The sequence below is a fragment of the Schistocerca piceifrons genome, chromosome 5 (genome assembly GCF_021461385.2).
Source record: "Schistocerca piceifrons isolate TAMUIC-IGC-003096 chromosome 5, iqSchPice1.1, whole genome shotgun sequence".
NCBI classification, from domain to species: Eukaryota; Metazoa; Arthropoda; class Insecta; order Orthoptera; family Acrididae; genus Schistocerca; species Schistocerca piceifrons.
The window spans coordinates 277,534,564-277,560,178 of NC_060142.1; the positions used below are offsets into that span (position 1 = coordinate 277,534,564).

Below are 25,615 nucleotides of genomic sequence, written 5' to 3' on the forward strand. Positions count from 1 at the left end.
TTGTCTACTGCCTGTAACTAACATTATGATCTGATAGCCCACTTACGACAGTTAACAGTGATGGTAGTTATGAATCACATGATACTATTTTTATAGCAGCACATCTGTAAAAGTGAATCTGAAAAACACAACCCTGGAGCTATTATTACTACATTTTTTTAATAAACTGTTCTGTATGTATTTTCTATCACATTACAGAGAAACAGTATTTTGTATATTATTTTCCTAGTACTTCCCACTCTAGCTAACAAGACCCATAATCAACAGAAGTCCCTTCTCCCCTCACAAAAAACACACACTAATGAAATTTATAAAGAACTTGGCAGTATGAGCTCATTTATTAGTATGATGTTGCACAGCATCTGACCTGCGCATATGAACCCATTGGTTCGGAAGGATGTCAAAAACCTTTTGTATCGTCCCCTGAGGTCAGTTGGCCCACAACTGTTGTAACTGCTCCTTGATATATTTGATACTGGTACTGTCTGAGCTGGTCCCACATGTTCTATTGGAGACAGATCTGGGGATCTTGCTCGCAATGGGAGTACCTCAACATCAGGCAGACAGGTCATGAAGACACGTGCCACGTGTGGGATGAGCACTGTCCAGTTGAAAAAATAGCACTTTGATACTGCCGCATGAGAGTAACACAAGGACACAGGATGTCCATGATGTACTGTTATGCTGTCAGTGACCCTTCAATCACTATCAGCCACGACCTTTAATATACCAATGGCTCCCCCTCCCCACCATGAAGCCAGGAGTAATACCACAGTGCCTCTTCAAAAAAATCTGAAGGATGGGACCTTACCCCAGGTCACAACCATATTCGCTGATGATGGTCATCTGGGTAGTGCAGAACTGTGATTCACTACTAAATACAATGTAACACTATTCATCAGTAGTCCACACTTCTGCTCACAGTACGACAGCAAATGAAGTTGTCAGTGTTGTGGTGTTAATGGTAGCCTATGCGTAGGACAGCAATATCCTAGTAATGCTGCTGTTAAGTCTCCACCGAATGATGCAGGATGACACAGTATGTTGCAGGGAATCCGTTATTTGTTCTCAGGCAGCAGGTGCAGATGTGAAGAGGTTACAATGTGTTTGGATGTGTGTGGTCCTCTGTTGTGATGGTCAGACACGATCGACTGGAAATTTGACGATGTTTATGCCTGCCTAAGTTCCCATGCTGTCCAACATCGGGGCACTGTCACATCCAAATCGTCCACAAATCTGGACATTGCGCAGTTCCACTAGTTGGCCAATTGAACACCCATTTGAGACACCTTTCAAACTCTCTGACAGGTGGTGATAATACTTTCTCTCATGAGTATGCAGCATCTCCGTTGAAAGGTGGCTACACTGTGCCACTGCGCCAGAGAGTGCGCCAAAGAGTACTATTAAGCCGCCTCCACAGTGCCTGTTTAGAGTTCGTAGCAGACAGTGCTTGTTATGAGATCGGACTGGACAGTGCTAGTAGAGAGCTCGTGGAGGACAGTGCTTGTTAAGAGATCGTAGTAGTCAGTGCTTGTTATGAGATTGTAGAGGTCAGTGGTTGTTAAGAGATCGGAGAGGACAGTGTGTGTGTGCGTGGGCAGAGCTCGTGGTTGTCGTGAAGTTGGAGCGAGATGTTGTAGTAAAGAGCGTTGTTTCATGTCTTATGCAGTTATTTGATGGGAGAGATAGCAGATGATATTGTAATGAGTGCATTCGTCAATATATATGAAGGTAAAATTTACTATGTTCGTTTATTTATTTGTGTATCTGAAATAATGCGTCACTACAGGTTCAGTCAACAAAGCATCTGGCTTGTGTTCTTGAATTAGAGTGAATTCTGGTTTTCTTGCGTAATTATAGTTTTTCTAAATTTCTTTTGTCACGTCAGTATAATTAATATCAAAATTCTTGTCTTGTTGAAAAATAACCGTGCCAGATGCGTACGTTGAGTCACACTCCCACATACAGAACAGTTACATTTGTGCTTGGATTTTGTAGGTTTTATAGTTGCTGGGGTCTTAATTAATTAACTGTGTTTACGAAAATTTTCTTACATTGTTCTTTGCAGTCAGATTGCGTAATAATACTAGTCAGGGCCAGCCGATTACGAGACTTACGTAATCGGACATACAGTTACTAAAATTAAGAGTATTTTCAATACCAAATTTATTTAATTAAGCCCCCATGCACGTGGCGACCGCTGCTTCGGATCGTCCCTTGGAATTGTTCTGATTGTGAAATTGTAGACTGTAGTATTGTTGTAGCAATTTGTAGTTTAGTAATTGTAGGTTATATTGAGTGTGTAGATTTGGTAATTGGCATTCTTCTAATGGTATTTTTCAAAATTTAATTTTTATTGCCTTGCATACGCATTTGACAATTTTGTGCAATTATTTCAATTGTTCGATTGATCGTGTTTGAGGGAGACATTGCGTGTGAATAGTATTGTTGGAGATAAGGGGTCATTGTGTGTGATTTTCGTACAGTGACGAATCTTTCGTATATTTTGTAAATGATTACGCGATCAATGAAAAAGGCAAAAATGATGAATAGTGAGAATAACGAAATTGTTAACATGTCGAACTCGCCAACAGAGGAAAACAGTATGATGGATAATGAAGTGGAAAACAATGTAATAAGTCGGGAAAATAGTCCGGAACCATTTCAAAATTTTTCTCAATCAGAAAATTCACAGAATCCGAGATTAACGATAGAAGATTCTGAAACTGTATCGAACACAGATAGCTTTACAGCTATGACGGAGGAAACTGGTTTTGCGGGAAATGTTAGGCGCGAAAAGAATTGCGAACCGGCTACCTTGGAGCAGTTGATGGGTGCAATATTAAATCTGGGATCACAAATGGGAACAATGGTAACACAGATGGGAACAATGAAGACAGAGATAGGAACAATTAAAACAGAGATGGGAACTTTACGATCTGAATTAAAAACTGATATGGGAACAATGGAAACACGGTTAGGATCTGAATTTAAAACAGAGATGGGAACTATGACAACACGGTTATGCTCACGAATAGGGACATGTTTCAAAAATACGAAAGACGAATCAAATAAAGAAATTAGAGAAGAAGTACAACCGATTTTGAAGGCTCACAATAATAGTTTAATTTCAACAGAAATCAGACAAGAGGAACAGGACAGGGAACAGGAAGAAAAAGATCGCGTGATAGTACAGAAATATTCAGAGTTAAGTTTACAACGCGCACACGATAAGGAAGAAATAGTTGAGAGAATCGAGGAATCCGTACCGAATGACAGATTAAATAACTTAACGCAACAGTGTGAACACTTAACTACTAAAAGTGACAATACCGAAACCCGAGTCGCGACACTTACAGAAGACGTAAATAAACAGAAAGGACAATTAAGTGACTCATCGGAAAGAGTTGAGGAGATCTCAGGTAAATTGACAAGTGTTAGTTTAGCAGAAAGGTTTGAAGAAAATAATTTGTTTCATTTACGGGATGCAACAAGAGAGCGCCAGGCGCGCGAACTTTACAATAATCGACATTCGGACCGGGACAGACGCGGTAGGTCTTTGTCGCCACGAGGTGCAAACATTGACTATAAACACTTCTTAACTGTTCGGAAGATTAAGATACTTCGCAATTCGAAGAACGACATACATCCATGTTCATGGTTAGATCAATTTATGTACGCACTTCTGCCAAAGTTGCCATTAAGTCACAAACTAGAAATTATGTGCAGCTATTAAAGTCCTCAGGGGATTCACTACTCTAAGTGAATATGTGCCGTAGCGAGCATAGGGCCCCGAGCTGTAGTGGTGCTATTTCTCTTTTAGTTTTCTGTACCGCTGCCTACTCTTTTACTATTCTTTGCATCTGTCAAACCAACTCTTCGACTATCAATCTATCTAGACAGTAGATAAACAATAACCGGATTTGACTATTTACCTAAATGAGATGTCGAGAATTACTGTTTGGACTTACTATATTTTCTGCAGCAGTCATTTGTAGTTTAAATGAATTTTTGCTGTTTCTCTTCGTGACAATATTATTTCATATGTTGACGACATTCTTATTGCTAAACATTCGTGTAGTGAGCACAACAAAATTTTGGATTCATTATTATGTATTTTTGCACGAGTTGGCATTACAGTGAACTTAGAAAAATCTGAATTTGGTCGTTCTCAGGTGAAATTTCTCGGTCACATTATTTCTACAGAAGGCATTCTTCCTGATCCAGAGAAACTAGATGCTATTCAGTTCGCAATGACATTCTTTTTAAACGAAAATCGGTCGACAACTCCGTTTGGTTAGTTTGTATTCCTGATGAGTGGGTCAATAAATTGATTTGGTATACGCATCTCAGTTATGCACACTTTGGTCCCCGAAAATGCTTTCACAAATTACGAGAAAATTGCTACTTCAGTAATATGGAAAAACGTATTCAATCTGTTCTTGCCAAATGCAAATTATGTCAAATGGCTAAGCCTCCAACGATTTCTCACAGAGCACCGTTGTTTCCCGTCATTCCAGCGAAATTAAAGGAGATGGCTGCAGTCGATTTGTTTGGTCCAGTGGTTCGATCTACTAATGGTTTTGCGTACATTTTCGGAGCAGTGGAACTGACGTCAAAATATGTGTGTTTTACACCTTTACGCAAAGCAACAGCTCGTTCAGTATCCAACGCTTTTATCAAACATTTTCTTAAAGAAGTTGGTCATGTTGATAAGGTTATATCAGATAATGGATCACAGTTTCGTTCTAAAATTTGGCTTCGTACTCTACAGCGTCGTAAAATTAAACCAATTTTCATTTCACTTTTTCACCCTCAATCTAACACTTCAGAAAGATGGATGAAGGAAATCAATAAATTGTGTCGTCTTTATTGTCATCAGAATCACAAAACTTGGGATCAGTATCTTCATATTTTTCAAAACATTCTGAATGATCTCCCTAATGATTCAACTTCTTTACCGCCTCTATTGATACTAAAAAACAAAGCACCAACAAATCGCATTTCTGAAATCGTTCCTTTTCCGCCTTCACGGAAACTGCGGCATTCTGAAGTTGTTAACCTGGCTCTACAAAATATTGCATCTGCAGCTGCTAGAAGAGAGAAATCAGCTAGACGTCCTGGTCGTTCAAAAATCTTGTCAGTTGGTCAGAAGGTGTTAATTAAGTCCCACCGTTTGTCTCACAAAGGAAAAGGCTTATGTCGCAAATTTTTTCTGCTTTATAACGGTCCATATAGAATTCGTAAAATTATACATGATAACACTGTCGAAGTAGAAACTCTTAAATCTCGACGCTCTAAAGGAATACATCATATATCAAACGTTAAAATTTTTGTGGAATAACATACTTTAGAGAAACTAACAGCTACATGTAAACATGCGGAGAGTACAAGGATACCGCGCTGTGTTTTGGCGGCGGCACATACTCAAAGCAACAGTCAAGTCTGCGCGCCGCACAAGGCAGTCGTTGACCGCAAACAATTGCTTCCTACGTCACGCGCCTACAGCTGATCGAGCGCTCAGTGCGAATGCACTGACAGCCGTAAACAAATACACAGTCTAATTTCTCCGACTAAATTCTGTATAAAGCTATAGTGACTTGATGAATTTTGTTATTAACATTCAGTATTTTTCAGGATACGGTTCTATAAAATATTTAAGACCTTCAGGTATATTCTGTGCGTGTCCGACGTTATGACGACTTGCTATCGAGAAATTTTCAGGAAGAATGTAATTTCGAAGAAGAAACTAATAAACTAAAAAAGGTAACTATTAATTGAGTTTATTTTTCAGGTAACATATTTCCACTTAGGTACGTACTTTAGAAGTAATTTGCTGCTCGCGGTTACGTGACTCATACTTTGTGCTAATTTCATGTTCTATGGATTTACTTGTGAAGCGACATGCTTGTATACATTTACTGATTTTGACAATTATTGATTAATGAACTGGGTTGTGACTTGTTTATATTATGCATCGCTTAGCTGCACTGCTTTTTCACTGATGTCATATTTTTTTTAATTATGTGCCTGCTGTGCTTATTTACTTAAATTATAATTGTAACCTGATTTATTGTGCTGATGAGTTTAGTTATGTAAGTTATACTTTGTGATTTATCTGCTTGTGCCTTCATGTTTACTTATTAAGATGACATATGAACATTTATTTGCTTATGCTTATATGATGCTAATGACATGTTTACTGCTATGCGTATGGATTGCATATTTACACATTTCTGTTTTGCTGTCATAACTACTCTTTAATTTGGTGTATAGCAATGCTGATGTACAGTGTATAAACATAGAATTTAGGTCACACCACTGTATTAATTATAGATTGTTCGCTTGGCAGAGCCTCGTTGTAGGATTTGAGCTGCATCCACTTGTTGACATTGTCTTCTCTACTTGTATATTTACTCGCTATTGCTTGTTTTGCGTACGCTAAGTGCCTTATATTTTTAAGATAAGGAAATGAACTGCTATAATTCGACGAACGACATTAGTACAAGAAAGTCATAGAAGTCACATGAGCTGAGGTTTTATGGAAGCTGTATAAATTTATGCTAACAGGAAGGAAGCTAACGACATGACAGACCATTACTAGGTTTAGACCATTGACAGTTATTACACTGCATTTTTCGTAAGCAATTGAAATAGGAAATGACACTTGACACAAGAAATACTCCACATGTTTGCTTCTGCTATAATTCTTGAAGTGGTGTACATACTGTGAAATATTATGATCATTCACACTCCGTAATCGTACTTAATTACTGAGAGTTATTCGAACTAAGTCTGTTAGAGGTCAGGTATGCATTTCTTTTATTTAATGATGGACAAGGAACCAAAATGTATCTTATAATTTATAATGAGTAGAAAATTGGGCTCAGATGGATTACACAGAGGTTGTGTGTGGACACTGTGTCTTCGGATTGTATGGGATGCTGAATTGAAGTTGCATTAGGATTTTATCTGTACTTGTTCAAGGAGACTGACTAGAGGAAAGAGTTGTGTTGGAAGTGAGATGATATTGGCAATGAGGTTTATATTTATCGACGTATTATTATAGGTATTGAGAGTGTATGAAGTTGTTTGTGGACAAGAGGTAAGGTGATATTGGTGCTGAGGTTTACATTTATCGACGTATTATTGAGGTATTATTGAGATTATGTGATGCTGATGATTATTGGAGTTTTGGTGGATAAGAGGTAAAGTAAGTGAGGAGCATATTTTTTTTGTTGGTCTTATGGAACAAGGAGGATGAAGATAGCAGACTAGAACACTAAAGTAGAAGGAAGATAGTCTACACACACACTTTGTTAAATAACTAAGCAGTATATACTTTTTTTTTGGAGAGAGGAAGTAATTGCATATCTTGGCTCACTGACAGTTGTTCAACAACAGTACATTTTGATCAGGCTTGGCAAACATTGGTCTTGACATGATGACTATGACGTTGACTTAACTATTAGTGACTGTTATACATTGCTGCCAGTACTACTTGATACACATGATGAACATCAGATTTTGACAGAATTACATTTACACAGTTAACACTATTCAATTACACAGTAGTACTTAATGTGGATGAGAGATGAGTGAGTGTGTTCTGTGTGTTTTCCTTTACTAATCCTACCCACCTATCTCCTAAATATTATTTTATTTGTTTGTAGTGGCTTGCACTGACACCCATAAATATTATAGGTTTACTGGTATTTGTGTATTGTAATAGTTAATAGGATAATTATCTGATATCATTTGTGTGTTTGTTATGATTTGTATGTTACTGTAAAAGCATTTGTATGTGCATTCAAACTATTGTTCATGCCTGAACTGTCTGATTAGTGAAGATAAATATTCTGAACTGTTACCTGCACTTTTCAACATGATGTGTGACATTTGGTTGATGGACTGCTTCTACTGAAATGGTGTCACTTGTTGGTGTCTGCACCTGCTCTCAACATTGCTGGGTGCAACTGATGAACTGTTTTTACTGAAAAGATGTCCCCTGTTGCTGTGTGCTCCTGATCAACATTGCTGATGCCACAGATGGAACTGCTTCTACTGAAATAATGTCACTTGTTGCTGTCTGCACCTGCACTCAACATTGCTGGGTGCGACTGATGAACTGTTTTTACTGAAATGAAGTCACTTGTTGCTGTCTGCACCTACTCAACATTGCTGGGTGCCTCTGATGGACTGGTTCTACTGAACTAATGTGACTTGTTGCTGTGTGTACCTCTTGAACTTTACTGGGTGCCACAGATGGAACTGTTTCTACTGAAATAATGTCACTTGTTGCTGTCTGCACCTGCTCAACATTGCTGGGTGCAACTGATGGACTACTCCTACTGAAATGGTGTCACTTGTTGGTGTCTGCACCTGCACTCAACATTGCTGGGTGCAACTGATGAACTGTTTCTACTGAAATGATGTCACTTGTTGGTGTCTGCACCTACTCAACATTGCTGGGCGCAACTGATGAACTGTTTCTACTGAAATGATGTCACTTGTTGGTGTCTGCCCCTGCTTAACATTGCTGGGTGCATCTGATGGACTGCTCCTACTGAAAAGATGTTACCTGTTGGTGTTCTTTTTTGTATAAACTAATCATTGAAAGCATTTTATGTGAACATTTGTATAAACTGATTTTTTGTATATTGTGTAAACTATTATGTAAAGTCACATGTATGAAAAGAAGTTGTATTGCCTACTATATTTTATATATTAGGTTAGTGAAAGGTCAGTGCAAAGCCAAAATTTTAACTAATTATGTGATATTTAGGTATTAATATTATCTTTTATTTTTGTCTGTATTTTTCTGGACGAATTTGGTGGTATTTTCACCACCAATGCTGGCAAAAATACCATCAAATTCTGGCCTGTGGAGGAGGGGCATATGAAAGGTGGCTACACTGTGCCACTGCGCCAGAGAGTGCGCCAAAGAGTACTATTAAGCCGCCTCCACAGTGCCTGTTTAGAGTTCGTAGCAGACAGTGCTTGTTATGAGATCGGACTGGACAGTGCTAGTAGAGAGCTCGTGGAGGACAGTGCTTGTTAAGAGATCGTAGAGGACAGTGCGTGTTAAGAGTTCATAGTAGTCAGTGCTTGTTATGAGATTGTAGAGGTCAGTGGTTGTTAAGAGATCGGAGAGGACAGTGTGTGTGTGCGTGGGCAGAGCTCGTGGTTGTCGTGAAGTTGGAGCGAGATGTTGTAGTAAAGAGCGTTGTTTCATGTCTTATGCAGTTATTTGATGGGAGAGATAGCAGATGATATTGTAATGAGTGCATTCGTCAATATATATGAAGGTAAAATTTACTATGTTCGTTTATTTATTTGTGTATCTGAAATAATGCGTCACTACAGGTTCAGTCAACAAAGCATCTGGCTTGTGTTCTTGAATTAGAGTGAATTCTGGTTTTCTTGCGTAATTATAGTTTTTCTAAATTTCTTTTGTCACGTCAGTATAATTAATATCAAAATTCTTGTCTTGTTGAAAAATAACCGTGCCAGATGCGTACGTTGAGTCACACTCCCACATACAGAACAGTTACATTTGTGCTTGGATTTTGTAGGTTTTATAGTTGCTGGGGTCTTAATTAATGAACTGTGTTTACGAAAATTTTCTTACATTGTTCTTTGCAGTCAGATTGCGTAATAATACTAGTCAGGGCCAGCCGATTACGAGACTTACGTAATCGGACATACAGTTACTAAAATTAAGAGTATTTTCAATACCAAATTTACACTCCCGGAAATGGAAAAAAGAACACATTGACACCGGTGTGTCAGACCCACCATACTTGCTCCGGACACTGCGAGAGGGCTGTACAAGCAATGATCACACGCACGGCACAGCAGACACACCAGGAACCGCGGTGTTGGCCGTCGAATGGCGCTAGCTGCGCAGCATTTGTGCACCGCCGCCGTCAGTGTCAGCCAGTTTGCCGTGGCATACGGAGCTCCATCGCAGTCTTTAACACTGGTAGCATGCCGCGACAGCGTGGACGTGAACCGTATGTGCAGTTGACGGACTTTGAGCGAGGGCGTATAGTGGGCATGCGGGAGGCCGGGTGGACGTACCGCCGAATTGCTCAACATGTGGGGCGTGAGGTCTCCACAGTACAGCGATGTTGTCGCCAGTGGTCGGCGGAAGGTGCACGTGCCCGTCGACCTGGGACCGGACCGCAGCGACGCACGGATGCACGCCAAGACCGTAGGATCCTACGCAGTGCCGTAGGGGACCGCACCGCCACTTCCCAGCAAATTAGGGACACTGTTGCTCCTGGGGTATCGGCGAGGACCATTCGCAACCGTCTCCATGAAGCTGGGCTACGGTCCCGCACACCGTTAGGCCGTCTTCCACTCACGCCCCAACATCGTGCAGCCCGCCTCCAGTGGTGTCGCGACAGGCGTGAATGGAGGGACGAATGGAGACGTGTCGTCTTCAGCGATGAGAGTCGCTTCTGCCTTGGTGCCAATGATGGTCGTATGCGTGTTTGGCGCCGTGCAGGTGAGCGCCACAATCAGGACTGCATACGACCGAGGCACACAGGGCCAACACCCGGCATCATGGTGTGGGGAGCGATCTCCTACACTGGCTGTACACCACTGGTGATCGTCGAGGGGACACTGAATAGTGCACGGTACATCCAAACCGTAATCGAACCCATCGTTCTACCATTCCTAGACCGGCAAGGGAACATGCTGTTCCAACAGGACAATGCACGTTCGCATGTATCCCATGCCACCCAACGTGCTCTAGAAGGTGTAAGTCAACTACCCTGGTCAGCAAGATCTCCGGATCTGTCCCCCATTGAGCATGTTTGGGACTGGATGAAGCGTCGTCTCACGCGGTCTGCACGTCCAGCACGAACGCTGGTCCAACTGAGGCGCCAGGTGGAAATGGCATGGCAAGCCATTCCACAGGACTACATCCAGCATCTCTACGATCGTCTCCATGGGAGAATAGCAGCCTGCATTGCTGCGAAAGGTGGATATACACTGTACTAGTGCCGACATTGTGCATGCTCTGTTGCCTGTGTCTATGTGCCTGTGGTTCTGTCACTGTGATCATGTGATGTATCTGACCACAGGAATGTGTCAATAAAGTTTCCCCTTCCTGGGACAATGAATTCACGGTGTTCTTATTTCAATTTCCAGGAGTGTATTTAATTAAGCCCCCATGCACCGTGTCCTTCAAAGTGATCACTAAACATATGTTGCTGTACATGTTCCTCATATATGGTGTCCCAGGAGGAAAGATCATCTGAAGCAAAAAGCTTAGTACTGACATATTGCCCTATTCTGAATGGCTTCTGAGATAGAACACATTTAATATACACTGTTATTTATTTTTTGGTATTATTCAGTACATTGACATTGTTTACAGGTTACCCCAGTAGTGTAGAGGATGTCAAGACAAGCAATTTGATGCAGGACAACTGTGGTCTATCAAGTCAGGAAAATGCAAACTGGCATACAAAAACTACCTACACTACAGTGCCAGCACGTTGTGCAAGATTTTCAATTTTTTTTTTGCTCTGTCCATGCAAGCTACTAGTCCTAGAGAAAAAATGAATAGGATATTTTTTGTAGGAAAATTAATGTAGTTTCAAGAAAAACTTACAAATGTGGCATTACGGGTTTTGCATCTTGGAAATCATTCGGAATATAGCATTATGTCCATATGAAGTAGTTTGCTTCAAATGAGTGTTCCTATCATATCACTGAATGTACACCATTCCTCTAGTGACTCCCTGTACATCCTACCAGACCTGGTAACAAGATGAATACTAATGCTCTCTGGTGGCTGTTCTGCTTGCTAAAGAAAACTGCAACTCTAATGATTTACTTACATACCAATAGTGTGAACTTAAACTTGTACAGAGTTCATGACATCTAACCACATCTTCTGGGTGCTTAACTTCTCTCTGTCAGGTAATGGACACTAGTATGAGAGAGCCAGAGAAAAAAATACAAAGAAAATTTGTGTTTCTTTTTTTTTTATTAGAAATACATCATATAGAAAAAAATATGAACATACAAAAACTATATACAATTGACAAACAATCACTTTAAACATTATGTGATTGCAACACGCAATTATGTTTACACAACAGAATGATAGATTACTCGAAAAAACAGTCTTGCTCAAAGATTTGTAAAAATACTATGCAAGTATCTTGCAACATAACACTTCCAACAATGCAAAACATGAAAATATGTAAAAACACACAGGCTATCAAATTATAGCCACACAATCCGTTCCTCATTGAGGAACCAAATATCACAACAATCAAGGGCACAATAAAATCCCTCAATACGCTTAAAACAACCGAATTATAATGGCTGTATGAATACATACACACATCACATTCAATGAATCCTGAGCACCACTGGTAATGGTAACTGGCAGACTGATTGTACAAACATTCCAACTTGAAACGGCCTTACAGCAGTTGTCTCTTTAATTGGACAAAATAATGGCACATCATAGTTCTGGAAAAAAAGACACATTTTCCATTAAGGCAAGGATTTTGTAGTTTATATGTAACATTCTTTTACTAATAGGAGTTGTATTACCAGAGATAAAACAGAAGGTGTTGCAAGAGAAAGGAACAAACAGTAATGTCAATCTAAGCAATTTTTTCTATCACAATTTTTCAAGTGTGACTTAAAATTGTTCTTCACTACAATACTCTGAATCACATACCACACAACAGTTGGGTAAGGCATATTTGATGACAACAATGTGCAAAACCTTCTCTTGAACCAACATAACATTAAGAACCAGTCAGTCCCATTAATTCCAGTCCCATTAATTCCAGTCAGATCCAGCAACTCCTTCCACCCCATTTGGAGAAAATTCAACTGAACAGAGACTGCAGGCTTTTTCGCATACCAGTTCTTTTACTACTTTCCTCCCCCATTCCTCTGAAATTATTACTTTTCACACATTACTAGTTAATATCATTTCAAAATCCATGATACCATTTCAGTCTATGTGCTCCATTCTTACATGGGTATCTCTGGTCTCTTTATTAACATTGATTATGAGTATGGTTGTAGAGGCCTCCATTAATCTTTCTCCTCTGTGTCCCACTCACAGTTCTTCTGTATTTCTTTTTCATAATTAGTTTTCAACGGTGCATGCTGGTCCCCCTGTATTCAGTATAAAACACACACCCACACACAAAACCATTAAATCCAGCTTGTCTGTCCACTGCCTCTATATGACTTATTTCTTAGTGAAGCCTGACATGGCCAGGGGGGAGATGACAGTCTTAACATACTTTCTTAAATAAACAATATTTTTAAAGTAAACACTTTTAATGCCTAGCTCGCAATTTTCCTATAGTTTCGGTTGCTTATCTGCAACCGTCTTCAGGTCTGTAACACATGTAGGAAACATAGCCTAAGAAAATTATGTTCAATCAAGTAGAATAGAAAAACACTAACACCCGAGCAAAAATAATGAGGAACCAATTCTACAAGTAATAGTGTAAAAGTGAACATTTGACAAAGCCATTTAACTGTGTAGTACAAACTATGTTAATACTTATCATGTAACATACCATTCAAAATATGAAAAGGCAGTCAATAAACATTGGAAAGCATCATTAGCTGTAGTCATGCAACATGCACTCGTAAGTACCAAAATAATAACAATATGTAGCTGAAAACATCACCGCAAGCAAGCCAAGTTGTAGACCTGTCGAAAGAACTGGAGACCGGAAATCTCAAAAAGCTTTCTCCATATCCAAATGGATTTTAAATATAAAGATAATAATAACAAAGTTAAAATTACACAGCAGAGATCTGTATTATGCCCTGAACTGGCAACAAGCCATTTGTAGGAAGAAGTCATATGTAATTGGCATTAATTTGTGAATGAAATCCCAGAAGCTTGTGCTGAAGCCAAACTAATTTTAAAACCATAAAAATAACACTGTAATGAAGGTACAAACTACAAGAGAGGGAAGCTGCCTTATATAGCTAACGGGCAATATGCCTTATGTTAAAGATAGATCATAGGTGAGAGTCAATTGATGAATTCGCAGGTTGACAGTCATATACGAAATTGTCCAGTTGCATGAGTAGAAGCTGGATCAAAAGATCATTATTTGCAGTAGTATAACAGTTATTGTCAGAACAGTATATGCAACAGTTCCAACAACTGTTAGGTGATCCATAGCTGTAAAGATATAAACCATACAGTTCTTAGTAATTTTGTAATAAAGTTATGTAATCAACATTCTTAAAATGAAAGGGAAATACCAATCCTTGAAACATAGCCATTTTTTATGAAATATGTATGAATTGAAGGATAATATGAAAATGCTGAACGCCCACCATTCTGACAAGAAATGTCAAAAAGAACTGGATTATGCAAGGGCTCCTAATGGACAACCAGGGTAGCTAACACGGGTGACAGGAAGGCGTGGGAGTGCTTGTATTTACAAAGATTGACACAACTGTACTGTATGTGTACTGCAAAGGAAGATAGTAAAGACGACTAAAAATTATGTCTACCATATGCCTAATGTAGTAGTGCATGGTAATAAAAATGATGCAAGATTGAATCATCATCATCATCATCATCATCATCATCATCATCATCATCAATCAAATGAAAATATACGTATAAAATGTAGGTCATATCGTCATTAATCAAGTGAAAAAACATAAATAAAATGCAGAGTACCCAAATGGTCTAGAGGCTATAAACAGCAGGGACTGCAGTGTTGTTCCTCATAGAATTTAACAATTGGTCGAGATGATGCAACAGCTGATGGTGATGGGCATCGCCTCATATGAAACAGGAGTCCTGCTAGCAGCGCTGGAGGCATGCACAGCTATATGGCAGATGGCAGCCCAGGCTGGAAGACGTGCTGTCACAGATTAGCGATGACCCCTTCCTCTATAACATGGCATCGAAGAAACTGAAGAAATAATTCTGGCTGAATTCTTTCTCTTCATTCAAAACCTTACCTGGGGCCTTCTTAATGCTGAAATAAATCTCTAATTCTTCGAGAAAAATAAGTTTTCTTCCCTTTGGCGGATAATGTAATATTTCTAACCCTTGACAACCTTCACACACTCTCGCGGGTGGTGAGGTGACCACCTCCTCACAATTTCTCGCCACACTAACTCCACAAAGGTAAAAAGGGGACAGCCATGTATTCTCTAGCTGTGATTGATCCTGATCGACGTTAACTGAAATCACTCCTCTCTGCCTCTCAGTAGTACAAGTCTCAAAAGGTCGGCCGGTCATTTGACCACCTTACGAGCACATACAACACAGGAAGTACAGTCAGTTCACCGCTTTGCGAGCGTTTACGTGATTTTTTTCCTACTCGGCTAGTTCAGAATGTAAGTATTTATTTTTGTCATTCCTCTACAATTTCTCACTTTCATGGACTCTTTCCATACCCTAATGTCTGTGCATTGCTTTACATAAATTTTTCATTTCACAAGTACTATTTTTCTTCCTGATTTAGCACAGAACTTTCTGCTGTGAAAAGTAACAATTATTATTATTTTTTAAAGGGAATGAGGATGCCTTACGTCTGATGACATACATCATATTTTGGATGAACTGGATACGGAGGAAGCAAAGCAATACAGAGTGTGTGTATAGAATCAACACATTACCAGGCCCTAGAGAACAAGCTAGACAATGTAAAACTAGGTTGAAATATTTTCAGTGTATAATAACTCCCGAAATGGTAGAATGGATTGTAAGATACACAAATATTTATATTGAAAGGACAAAACTGGCACGTCAAACCCTGGCCGAAGGAAGCAATAACTTGGAGGTACGCAATAGGGATTATAGGACAACAACAATGGCTGAAATTGAGCATTATTTGGTGCTTTGTTTGTGACTGCAGTGAAAGGGGGAAAACGTGCCAATTTTGCTGAATAATTAGTACTAATGGCACAGGTCTGACGATTTTGCGAGGCAATTTCAGCTTAAATCGATTTATATTTTTGCTATGGGCTCTGAGATTTGATGACCTCAGCAAGAGGTTGTTTCGTCAAGCAATGGACAAACTTGCTCGTACCTGAGAAGTGTTATCTTCTTTTGTTGCAAACAGTCAAAGATCATTCAGTTTAGGGGAATTTGTTACTGTTGATGAGATGTTGGTCACACGTAGAGGACGCTGTTCATTTATCCAGTATAGTCTAAAAACCAGCCAAATTTGGGTTAAAAATATATGCATTGTGTGATACACGAATTTTTTATACACGTAATTGAGAAGTGTACTGCGGAAAACAAATTCCAGGCCCTAACATACTGTCCATCAAACCGCATGACTTGGTGGCTACATTGGTTGAATGTATAGAAGGGACAAATAGAAACATAACAACCGATAATTATTTTTCAAGTTACCCTTTGGCTGAATACCTTGTTAGGAAAGGGTTAATTTTTTTTTTACATACAATGAGAAAAAAATAAAAAAGAAATTCCCCCCAAATTTATGACAGTAAACAGAAATGCAGTGCTAGGAGACTACATGTTCAGATGTAAAGATGATAAAACTCTAATTTCTATGATTACAAAAAAAGGAAAGCTCTAGTAGTCCTCTCAACCACGCATGATACGCACGCCATTGATGACGTTATCATACAGCCTGTACAAATCACAAACTATAATTCAACCAAGGGTGGGGTTGATACTGTCAACCTTAAATGCTCTCGAATTTCCACATCAAGAAAGATGCAAAGGTGGCCTGCATTTATATTTTTCCGCTTACTGCGCTTAGCAGGAATAAATTCATTATGGATTTTTCAATTCAACACAGTTACTGAAGAAGACATAATGAGCAGGCTATTCTTACACGAGTTAGCTTTGGAGTTGATGAGCGAAAACCTGATGGAAAGAGCTAAATTGAAACATCTACCGAAAAAGATTTGTTTGTGTTTTTAGGAAAGTACATAGAGAAGGATATAATTAATAGAGTGGTACCAGTTCCAACTAAGAGAGGTGTATGTTATTTGTGTGGCTCAAAAAAACATAAAAACCAAGCGAGAATGTGATGATTGTGGAAAAAATGTATGCCTACAACATTCAACTATCACAGTCCAATCCAATAGCTGTCGCCAGCCCCACAATGAAGATGAAATGGATATTGGATGATTAGAGATATTGATCTCACAGAAATGTTTGTGATATTTAGTTTGTAATTTTCAACTAAAAATACCTTTTGTACACCAAAATTAAATTATTTTGTGACATGCTAAGATAGCCGACAATTCTACTCCTAAGTTTTATAGTATACATTTTAAAAACATCAAATTACAAAAACGTCCTTTTCGTATACCTTTGTATAGTTTATTGATGAATAAAAGTTTTTGATCAAAAATGTGTTTGAAATATTCTGTGAGAATTCCTATGTCAATATTTTTTGGAAATTTGGACTTTAAAAAAAGAAAATCCTAAGAGAGTGTTGGAAAACATTAGGCGGTCAAACGACCGCCCGTGGGGGTGTGTACATGACTCAGTCTAGCACGAACGCATGAAGGTTAATTTCCTGCACAATATGTCTTTCAATAGGAATATGAGAGCCACATGCTGTTTTATTTTGAGAGTAGTAATGCTTCCTGAAACATACATGAAGAGATCGGCCTGTCTCACCAACATAGTAACGGTCACAGTCGTTGCAATTGATCCTGTGCACACCTGGTTTACAGAACTTATTAGACTTTGGCCCTATCTGGTGCCGTGTGCATGTTTTAAGTGAGTTAATAGTCTGCATACAAGTACTGTATCTGCTTCATAACCCTGATCATGCACCCGGTCAATAAAGGCAAAGTTTTGCGGCACTCAATTTGAGAACTCTGCAGTCCTCAAGAAAAGTGAGGAGACTCTTAAGAACCTGACAAAGAATGGTCTCCACCATGTGTTCAGCACTGGCAGACACGCTATAAAAAGTGAATTCAAGTAGAGTAATAAACATCCGTGAAAAAAAAAAATCATTCTTTGTCTTTTTTGATCAGCTCTCATATAATAATACTTCCATTCACTCACACACATACCCACAAAAATTACTTCCTCTTCCTTTTATCACTTGATAACAAAACATTAGTCTTCCATGTTATTATTCACACATATCCTTTTCTTTTATTCCAGATACATTTTTACTGTAGTACAATTAGCACCTCTTCCCCAGGAACTTACTCTTTATGGTGAAGACACATACAATATCTTCACCAGCTGTTTTACTGCTCTTCAGGACTGCAGTTTTTTAAACTTTTTTCCCTGGATATCCTGCTACAAAAATACATGCACACCTTGATGTTCAGTTGCTCCTGCCCCCTCCCCCCTTTCCATACCACACCACTTTTATAAAAACTCCTACACACACACACACACACACACACACACTCGTATGGCTACAATGTACCAGCTTATCATACTGTACCAGCAGGGCAGTTCAATTGTGGCCTCCAGTTAGACTACAATGCTAGTACAATATAATCCATACAACTACGCACCCTGGTGTGTGTGTGTGTGTGTGTGTGTGTGTGTCCTGTATTTGCAATCTCTGAAGGAGGACATCATCTGAAAGCTAAACTCTAACAATACGTAAAACAGTGTATCAGCAATCAAGTGATTAAGACTGCTGAGTATCAACTTATACCCAGACCAAGCAGCACTCTCTTGTATGTGGCCTGAAAGTTCAGTATTAAGCCAGTACATGAAGGGCGGCTAAACAAAGGGCTAATGTGAAAGTAAGTGCCTGTATGTGCCCACAGAGGGATTGACATTAGAAGGTGGAATATCAGTACCAGGTAATTGAAATGGGAATAAAGATCGGTCCTCAGGAAGTGGGTGTGTTAGCCTGTGACACTTCAGCTATTATGTTCACGAATGGCAACAGTGGACAGGCAAGTGAAATATGCAGAGGCAAGTATCATTTGATTACAGCTACATGGTTGTTAACAGAGCATACAGTTTCACCCAAATTGTTGGCTTGACATCAGAGAACATCTACATCTATGCTCTGCAAGCCACCTTATGACGTGCAGTGGAGAGTGCTTTTTGTATCACTATGATTTCCCCTATCTTGTTCCATTTGTGAAAGGTGTGTGAGAATAACAACTACAGGTAAAACTCTGTAAGACCTCTAATTTCTTGTTTTTCCTGTAGAGGTCATTTCACGAGATATATGACAGAGGAAGCAATGTGTTGCATCACTCTTCTGAATTTTAAATGTAAACTTTTCTTTGATGCCTAATGCCTACCTTGTGTCTACCAATGCAGTTTGATAAGCATTCCAATAATCCTCTCAACACGATGAAATGTGCTGCTCCTTTTTGGATCTTCTTTCCCTCTTCTATTAATCCTACCTGCTAAGAATCCATTACTAATAAGTAATACTCAACAATCACTCGAATATGTGTTTTGGATGCCACTTCTGAAGGATGAATTACATTTCCTTCTTCCCATCAATCTCAGGCTGGTATCTGCTTTTCATAAAACTAGTGATAAGGAGCCATTCCAGTCTAGTTTGTGTCGACAGTTACTCTTAGGTATCTTACAATTGTTTACACTGATTTATTGCCAACACAGTAATCAAACACTAATGGACCTTTCTGTCTATTTATTTGTGAAATGTTGCATTTACTTTGTTGAGGATCAAATAGCAGTCCCTGCATGTAGTGTCAATGCTCTGCAGGTCTATAGATGCATTTTGCTAATGGATTACTGGTATTTCAAACTTCCTATAGGCAACAGCATCAGAAAACCTCAAACTTCACACAGCATTGCTGTTAACAACAATGAATAAAAATTGATCACCACCTAAATATGGCTATGTTGCAGTCTGTAGAGCAGCAGTTACATCTACAATCCACACTTTGAAAACAACTGTGAAGTGCATAGGAGAAGGTACTACATAATGCACTACACATTAGGGTTTCAACCTATTCCATTCATATACAGGATGTGAGGGAAATAACTGCTTAAATGCCTCAGTGCACTCTGTAATAACTTAAACTTGTCTTTAGATGTCCCTATAGAGTTATATGCACAGGGTCATAGTGTGTTCCCAGATTGCTTCCTCAACAATTGTTCTTGGGACTATGTGTGTAGGCTTTCAGAGGTTAGTTACTGGCAGCTTTCACCATTTTTGAACATTTCCGAGACACACATCTGCAAGTCAAACTTTGGATCATTTATGTTGCCCTTCCTCGTATACGTTCAGTATGCCCTGTTAGTCCTATTTGGTATGAATCCCACACAACTGAGCATTATTCCAGGACAAGTGTTTCATTAATCCGTTTGACTGCTACAGATGTGCTCTCTGCATTCTGTGCTGAGTGTGGCTTTGTCATCACTATTTCGCTTGTCTAATACTGCTACCTATGCTGAGGGATGACATTCTGGCCACTATGAAATATTTATCATCTGATTTAAAAAAAGAACTATTTGGTGATAAAAAATTATTTTTGCACATCTCCAGCCTGATATATTCACTCAAGGACTAAATTGCTTTTCATTATTCAACATAGTTACTGTGGCACATCAAATTAAGTAAAACATTGCACAGAACATAAGTAAAACATTGCACAGAACATTAAAGAGTTTGTACAGATAAAAACACATTGCGTAGATCTTGCGTACAGTTGATTTTAGCTACGCATTGCTGTATATGAAATGTAGATAAGGTACTGAAATTTTATTTCGAAAATATTGATCTTTATATCCAGTGGATGGTCACACAGGACATGCCAAGTTCCGCACCTGCGTATCGGGAATCATGTGGTCATAACAATCATCATACTTCATAAATGGTTCAAGATACTGAAATGAGGTTTGTTTGCAAATGACAGCATGCAAAGAGGCACATATGTTGCATGATAAATACCTGAAAGTTATTCACAGAGATATGGAAGTAATATGTCCACAGCAGTGAGAGGGTTGGCAAAACCAGATGTGTAAACACATTAACAGCACTTAAGGAAAACCCAGGGGCCGGATTTAAAAATCCTCAGCACCTGGGAAGTGGCAGATCACGAGTTAACTTGGCCATAGCAGTCAAAGGCTTACGCAATCTCATTTGTCAACTGACTACATTTCCCAACATCCTTCATATGAAAACATCTGCCAGCTGTTTTACCTACAACTAAACTTTGGTGATCATTCCATTTCATATCCCCACAAATTGTTACACCCTGGTATTTGCACGAATTAACCAATTCCAATAGTGACTCAAAAGTGCATAATTTTACGTTACTGAACATTTAAAGCATGCTGCCAATCTTTACACCACTTTGTATACTTATCTAGATCTGATTGAATATTTGAGCAGCTTTTTTTCAGATAGAGCTTCAGTTATATATCACCACTGCAAAAAATCTGAGGTTACTATTAATATAGTCTGCCAAATCAGTAAACTAAATGCAGCACTCTTTCCTGGGGCATACCTGAGATTATTTCTGCATCTGTCTATAACAATCAAAGATATCACGCGATGTCCTCCCTACCAAAAAATCCTCAATCCAGTCACGAATTTCAACTGATACCCATATGATTATACTTTTGTTAATAAGTGATAATGTAATTCCAAGTTAAATGCATACTCCATTCACTTGACTTCCTTGATCCACGGCTTTCAGAACATCATGGGAGAAAATTGTAAGTTGGATTTCACAAGATCAATGTTTTAGGAATTCATGATTGTTGGCATAGAGGAGGTCATTCTGTTCAAGGTTACATTTGAGTTCAGAATATGTTCTAAGGTTCTACAACTTAGGGATGTTAATGATATTGGATAGCAGTTTTGCAGGTCATTTCTACTACCATCCTTGACAACTGGTGTAACCTTCACTTTCATCCAACCACGAAGCTCGCCCCCCCCCCCCCCTTTTTTTTTTTTTTTTTTTTTTTTATTAAGGGATCTAAAGTACATTACGGTTAAGACAGTATATTATGGTTAAGAGAGGACCAACTCAACTGCAATTTTTTTCTAAAATCTGACGTAATCTTTAGCAGGCCATGGTACCTTGTTTAGTTTTAGCAATTTCAGCTGCTTTTAACAGCAACTGACATAATATCAATATTACTCTGCTTTGGAATGGTTCAACAATTAAACTGGGGCAGTATTCTTGGATTTCCCTTGGTAAAGAAATATTTGACAACAGAGTTCAGCATTTCTGATTTTACTTTGCTACTCTCAATTTTGGTTCGGTGTCACCCGTTAGGGTCTGGACACTAACTTTGGTGGCACTAACAGGTTTAACATTTGTCCAGAATTATCTTTTGCTTTTATTATAGGTCTTTCAAAGATTCTGCTACATTAGCCATTAAAAGCTACACCCACTGCCCTTTTGAAAGCCAAACACTTTTCATTTAGCATATCTCTCTCTCTCTCTCTCTCTCTCTCTCTCTCTCTCTCTCTCTCTCTAGTCCTATGCTTCGTTTTACACCTGCTAAGCTGTACTAGTTGTTTCTTTAGAGACTTTATACAATGAGAGAACCCATCAAGAACTGTTTTGCTACATACGAGGGCGGTTCAGAAAGTAACCTCCGATTGGTCACAGTGCGGGTTGTGGGGGGAGTAGCGACGCCATCTGTGCGTTCACGCACTCAACAGGTCAGTCGGCATCAAGCCGTGGTCGAGTGAACGTCGTACCTGCGCTAGTTTAGTTTTTGTGGCAGTTTGAAATGTGTGCTGCAATAGAAAACCCCGCCAAATGTGAAGTGCGTGCTGTCATAAGGTTTTTTACAGCCAAAGGATATTCTACAGCAGCTATTCATCGTGAGCTTTGTGCCGTGTACGGACCAAGAGTTATGAGTGAAGGAGTTGTCCGTGAATGGGTACGTTTATTTAAAAGTGGACGAGAAAACGTTCATGATGAAGAGAGGAGTGGTAGACCATCATTGGTGACTGACGAACTCGTTCAGACAGTTGATGCAAAAGTTCGTGAAAATCGACGTTTCTCAATGTCGGAGTTGTCTACTGGTTTTCCACAGATTTCTAAGACTCTCTTGTACGAGATAGTGACAGCAAGATTGGGTTACCGTAAGTTCTGTGCACGATGGGTGCCCAAAATTCTTACCGACCACCACAAAACTCAAAGAATGGCCTCTGCATTAGACTGTCTGTCACATTATGAGGACGAAGGAGAACCATTGTTAAACAGAATCGTGACCGGTGACGAAACCTGGATTAAGTACGTGAACCCTGAGACAAAAGAACAATCAAAGATGTGGGCACATTCAAATTCGCCTACCAAACCAAGAAAAGCCTCGCAAGATTTTTCTGCCAGAAAACTGATGGCAACGGTGTTTTGGGATGCCAAAGGGGTGTTGTTGGTTGAATTCATGGAACGTGGTACGACCATTAATCAAGACGTGTACTGTGAAACAATAAAAAAGTTACGACGGGCTATACAGAACAAACGCCATGGTATGCTGACTTCCGGTATCGTTTTTTTGCACGATAACGCCCGTCCTCACTCTGCTCGCAGAACAACGGCCCTTCTTCAGTCCTTCAAGTGGGACGTTATCAACCATCCACCTTACAGCCCAGACCTGGCGCCAAGTGATTATCACCTCTTCATGCATTTGAAGAAATGGCTCGGGTCACAGCGGTTTGATGACGACGAAGAGCTCAAAGATGCGGTCACAGGCTGGCTCCAGGCACAAGCGGGTGATTTTTATGCAGAAGGAATTTCAAAGATTGTGAAGAGATACGATAAGTGCCTCAATCGCTATGGAGACTATGTAGAAAAATAGTGCAAAGATGTAGTTGTAAGATGTATATATTAAAATATTTTTATTTAACTTGGTGTATTTTTTTAAATCAACCGGAGGTTACTTTCTGAACGGCCCTCGTATATGCCTAGCCAGTGCTTGGACACCTATTCTTTTTAACCTGAGTCACAGTTCCTTTAAGTTCTCCCCAGAGTAAATGTTTTGGATTCTTCCTTAGGGTATGGAACTGCTACTACCTGTTTACAGTCAAACACTGCTTTCACGTTACCGCATTTTACATTCATTTTTGTCGGTCCCAACAGAACGCTTTTCTGTCATTAATGATTCCATGTTACAATATTTCCCACATTTTACATTTTCCTTGGTGTTATCACAACCTTTAACATTGATTTTCAAATGATTTCTGCAAGAAGTGCATCATGCTCCTGCTCAAAGTCAGCCTGGGAACAAAGCAGGAAACCGAGCGAGGTGGTGCAGTGGTTAGCACACTGGACTCTCATTCGGGAGGACAACGGTTCAATCCCGCGTCCGGCCATCCTGATTTAGGTTTACCGTGATTTCCCTAAATCACTCCGCCGGGATGGTTTCTTTGAAAAGGCACAGCCGACTTCCTTCCTCGTCCTTCCCTAATTCGATGAGACCGATAACCTCGCAGTTTGGTCTCTTCCCCCAAACAACCCAACCCAAAGCAGGAAACACAGACTATATGCATAAGTTATTGATCATCTAAAGTAGCATTAGCGTGGTAACCAAGATTTTCATTGTTAGCATGTTGGGGTCACGGCCGTCTATATTATAGGTTCACGGTGATCAGAAGGGGGGAGAAAGTACGCTGGGTCACTGCCTTAATGATGATCACAATACAATGATAATGATCCTAGTAGCAACCTTCCTTCTGCTCATTGTGTTGTACTACAACAGCTTTAATTTATTTTCACAGCCATTTATGCAAATAAACACCATTTTTTGAATACAGCTATTTCCATAATGGGCTTTCATGAACTGTTGTTCCTTCCATGTGAAATGTGCTAATCCGTACTAGGCGTGCAGTCTTAGATTGGTACCACTTTATGTCAGATATACACATTCCTCCTCTAGATGTTCCATAACATGACGAGAATTTCCACAATCTTTCTCACTTAGAACGTCCCTGAACAAAGTGACTTTCTCGGCATTAAGCTGTAGATTTCGCACCTATTGTTCTCTTTTTACGAAGACTGCCAACTTCAGTGTTGAAGCCAATATAGTATTGCATTAAATGTTCCATTTGTTGTAATTTTATAATGATTATCAATAATAAGTGTCACATTAGAACACAACTATCTTTTTAATATGATTTTACAAAAGACTTTTGTTTCCTTGTTTTATTTACACGATTGGACACGATCGAAATAAAGAAGGAAACTTGCGTTTGGTTTGTTAGCACTCAGCCACTGCCGTCATGATAAACACGAAGGCAAGTGGCCGAGACCAAACACATGTATGGGTTTCCTTTTTCGTTCCGATAATGTTCAACGATGTAAAGGAAGCAAAAGTCTTTCCTGAAACCACGTTAAAAAGATAGTCATGTTCTAATGTGAGACTTATTATTGATAATCATTATAAAATTCTGCTAAATAAAACCTGTAACATAATACTGCATTGGTTAAAACACTAAAGTTGGCAGTCTTCATAAACAGAGAACCACGAAATCTAAGGATTGTTGCCAACAAGGATGTCCTCTGTGAGAAAGAGGGAAGAAATTGTCATGTTACCGAGCATCTTGAGGAGGAATGTTTACATCTGACATCAGATCATACCAACCTAAAACTGCACATTTACAACAGATCAGCGTGTTTCAAGTGGAACCACTTCATGAAAGCCCATTAGAGAGACAGTCAAATC

At 39.3% G+C, this 25,615-nt stretch overlaps 1 protein-coding gene across 1 annotated transcript in view; it reads right to left on the reverse strand.

Moving 5' to 3' along the window:
* Window positions 1-12,078: 12,078 nt before the first annotated feature.
* LOC124798676 (cellular tumor antigen p53-like) overlaps window positions 12,079-25,615 on the reverse strand; it is a 72,994-nt gene continuing 59,457 nt past the window's right edge. The window contains exon 9 of the mRNA XM_047262176.1: window positions 12,079-12,501. The gene's annotated coding sequence lies outside the window, so the exon portion shown is untranslated. The remainder of the gene's footprint in view (window positions 12,502-25,615) is intronic.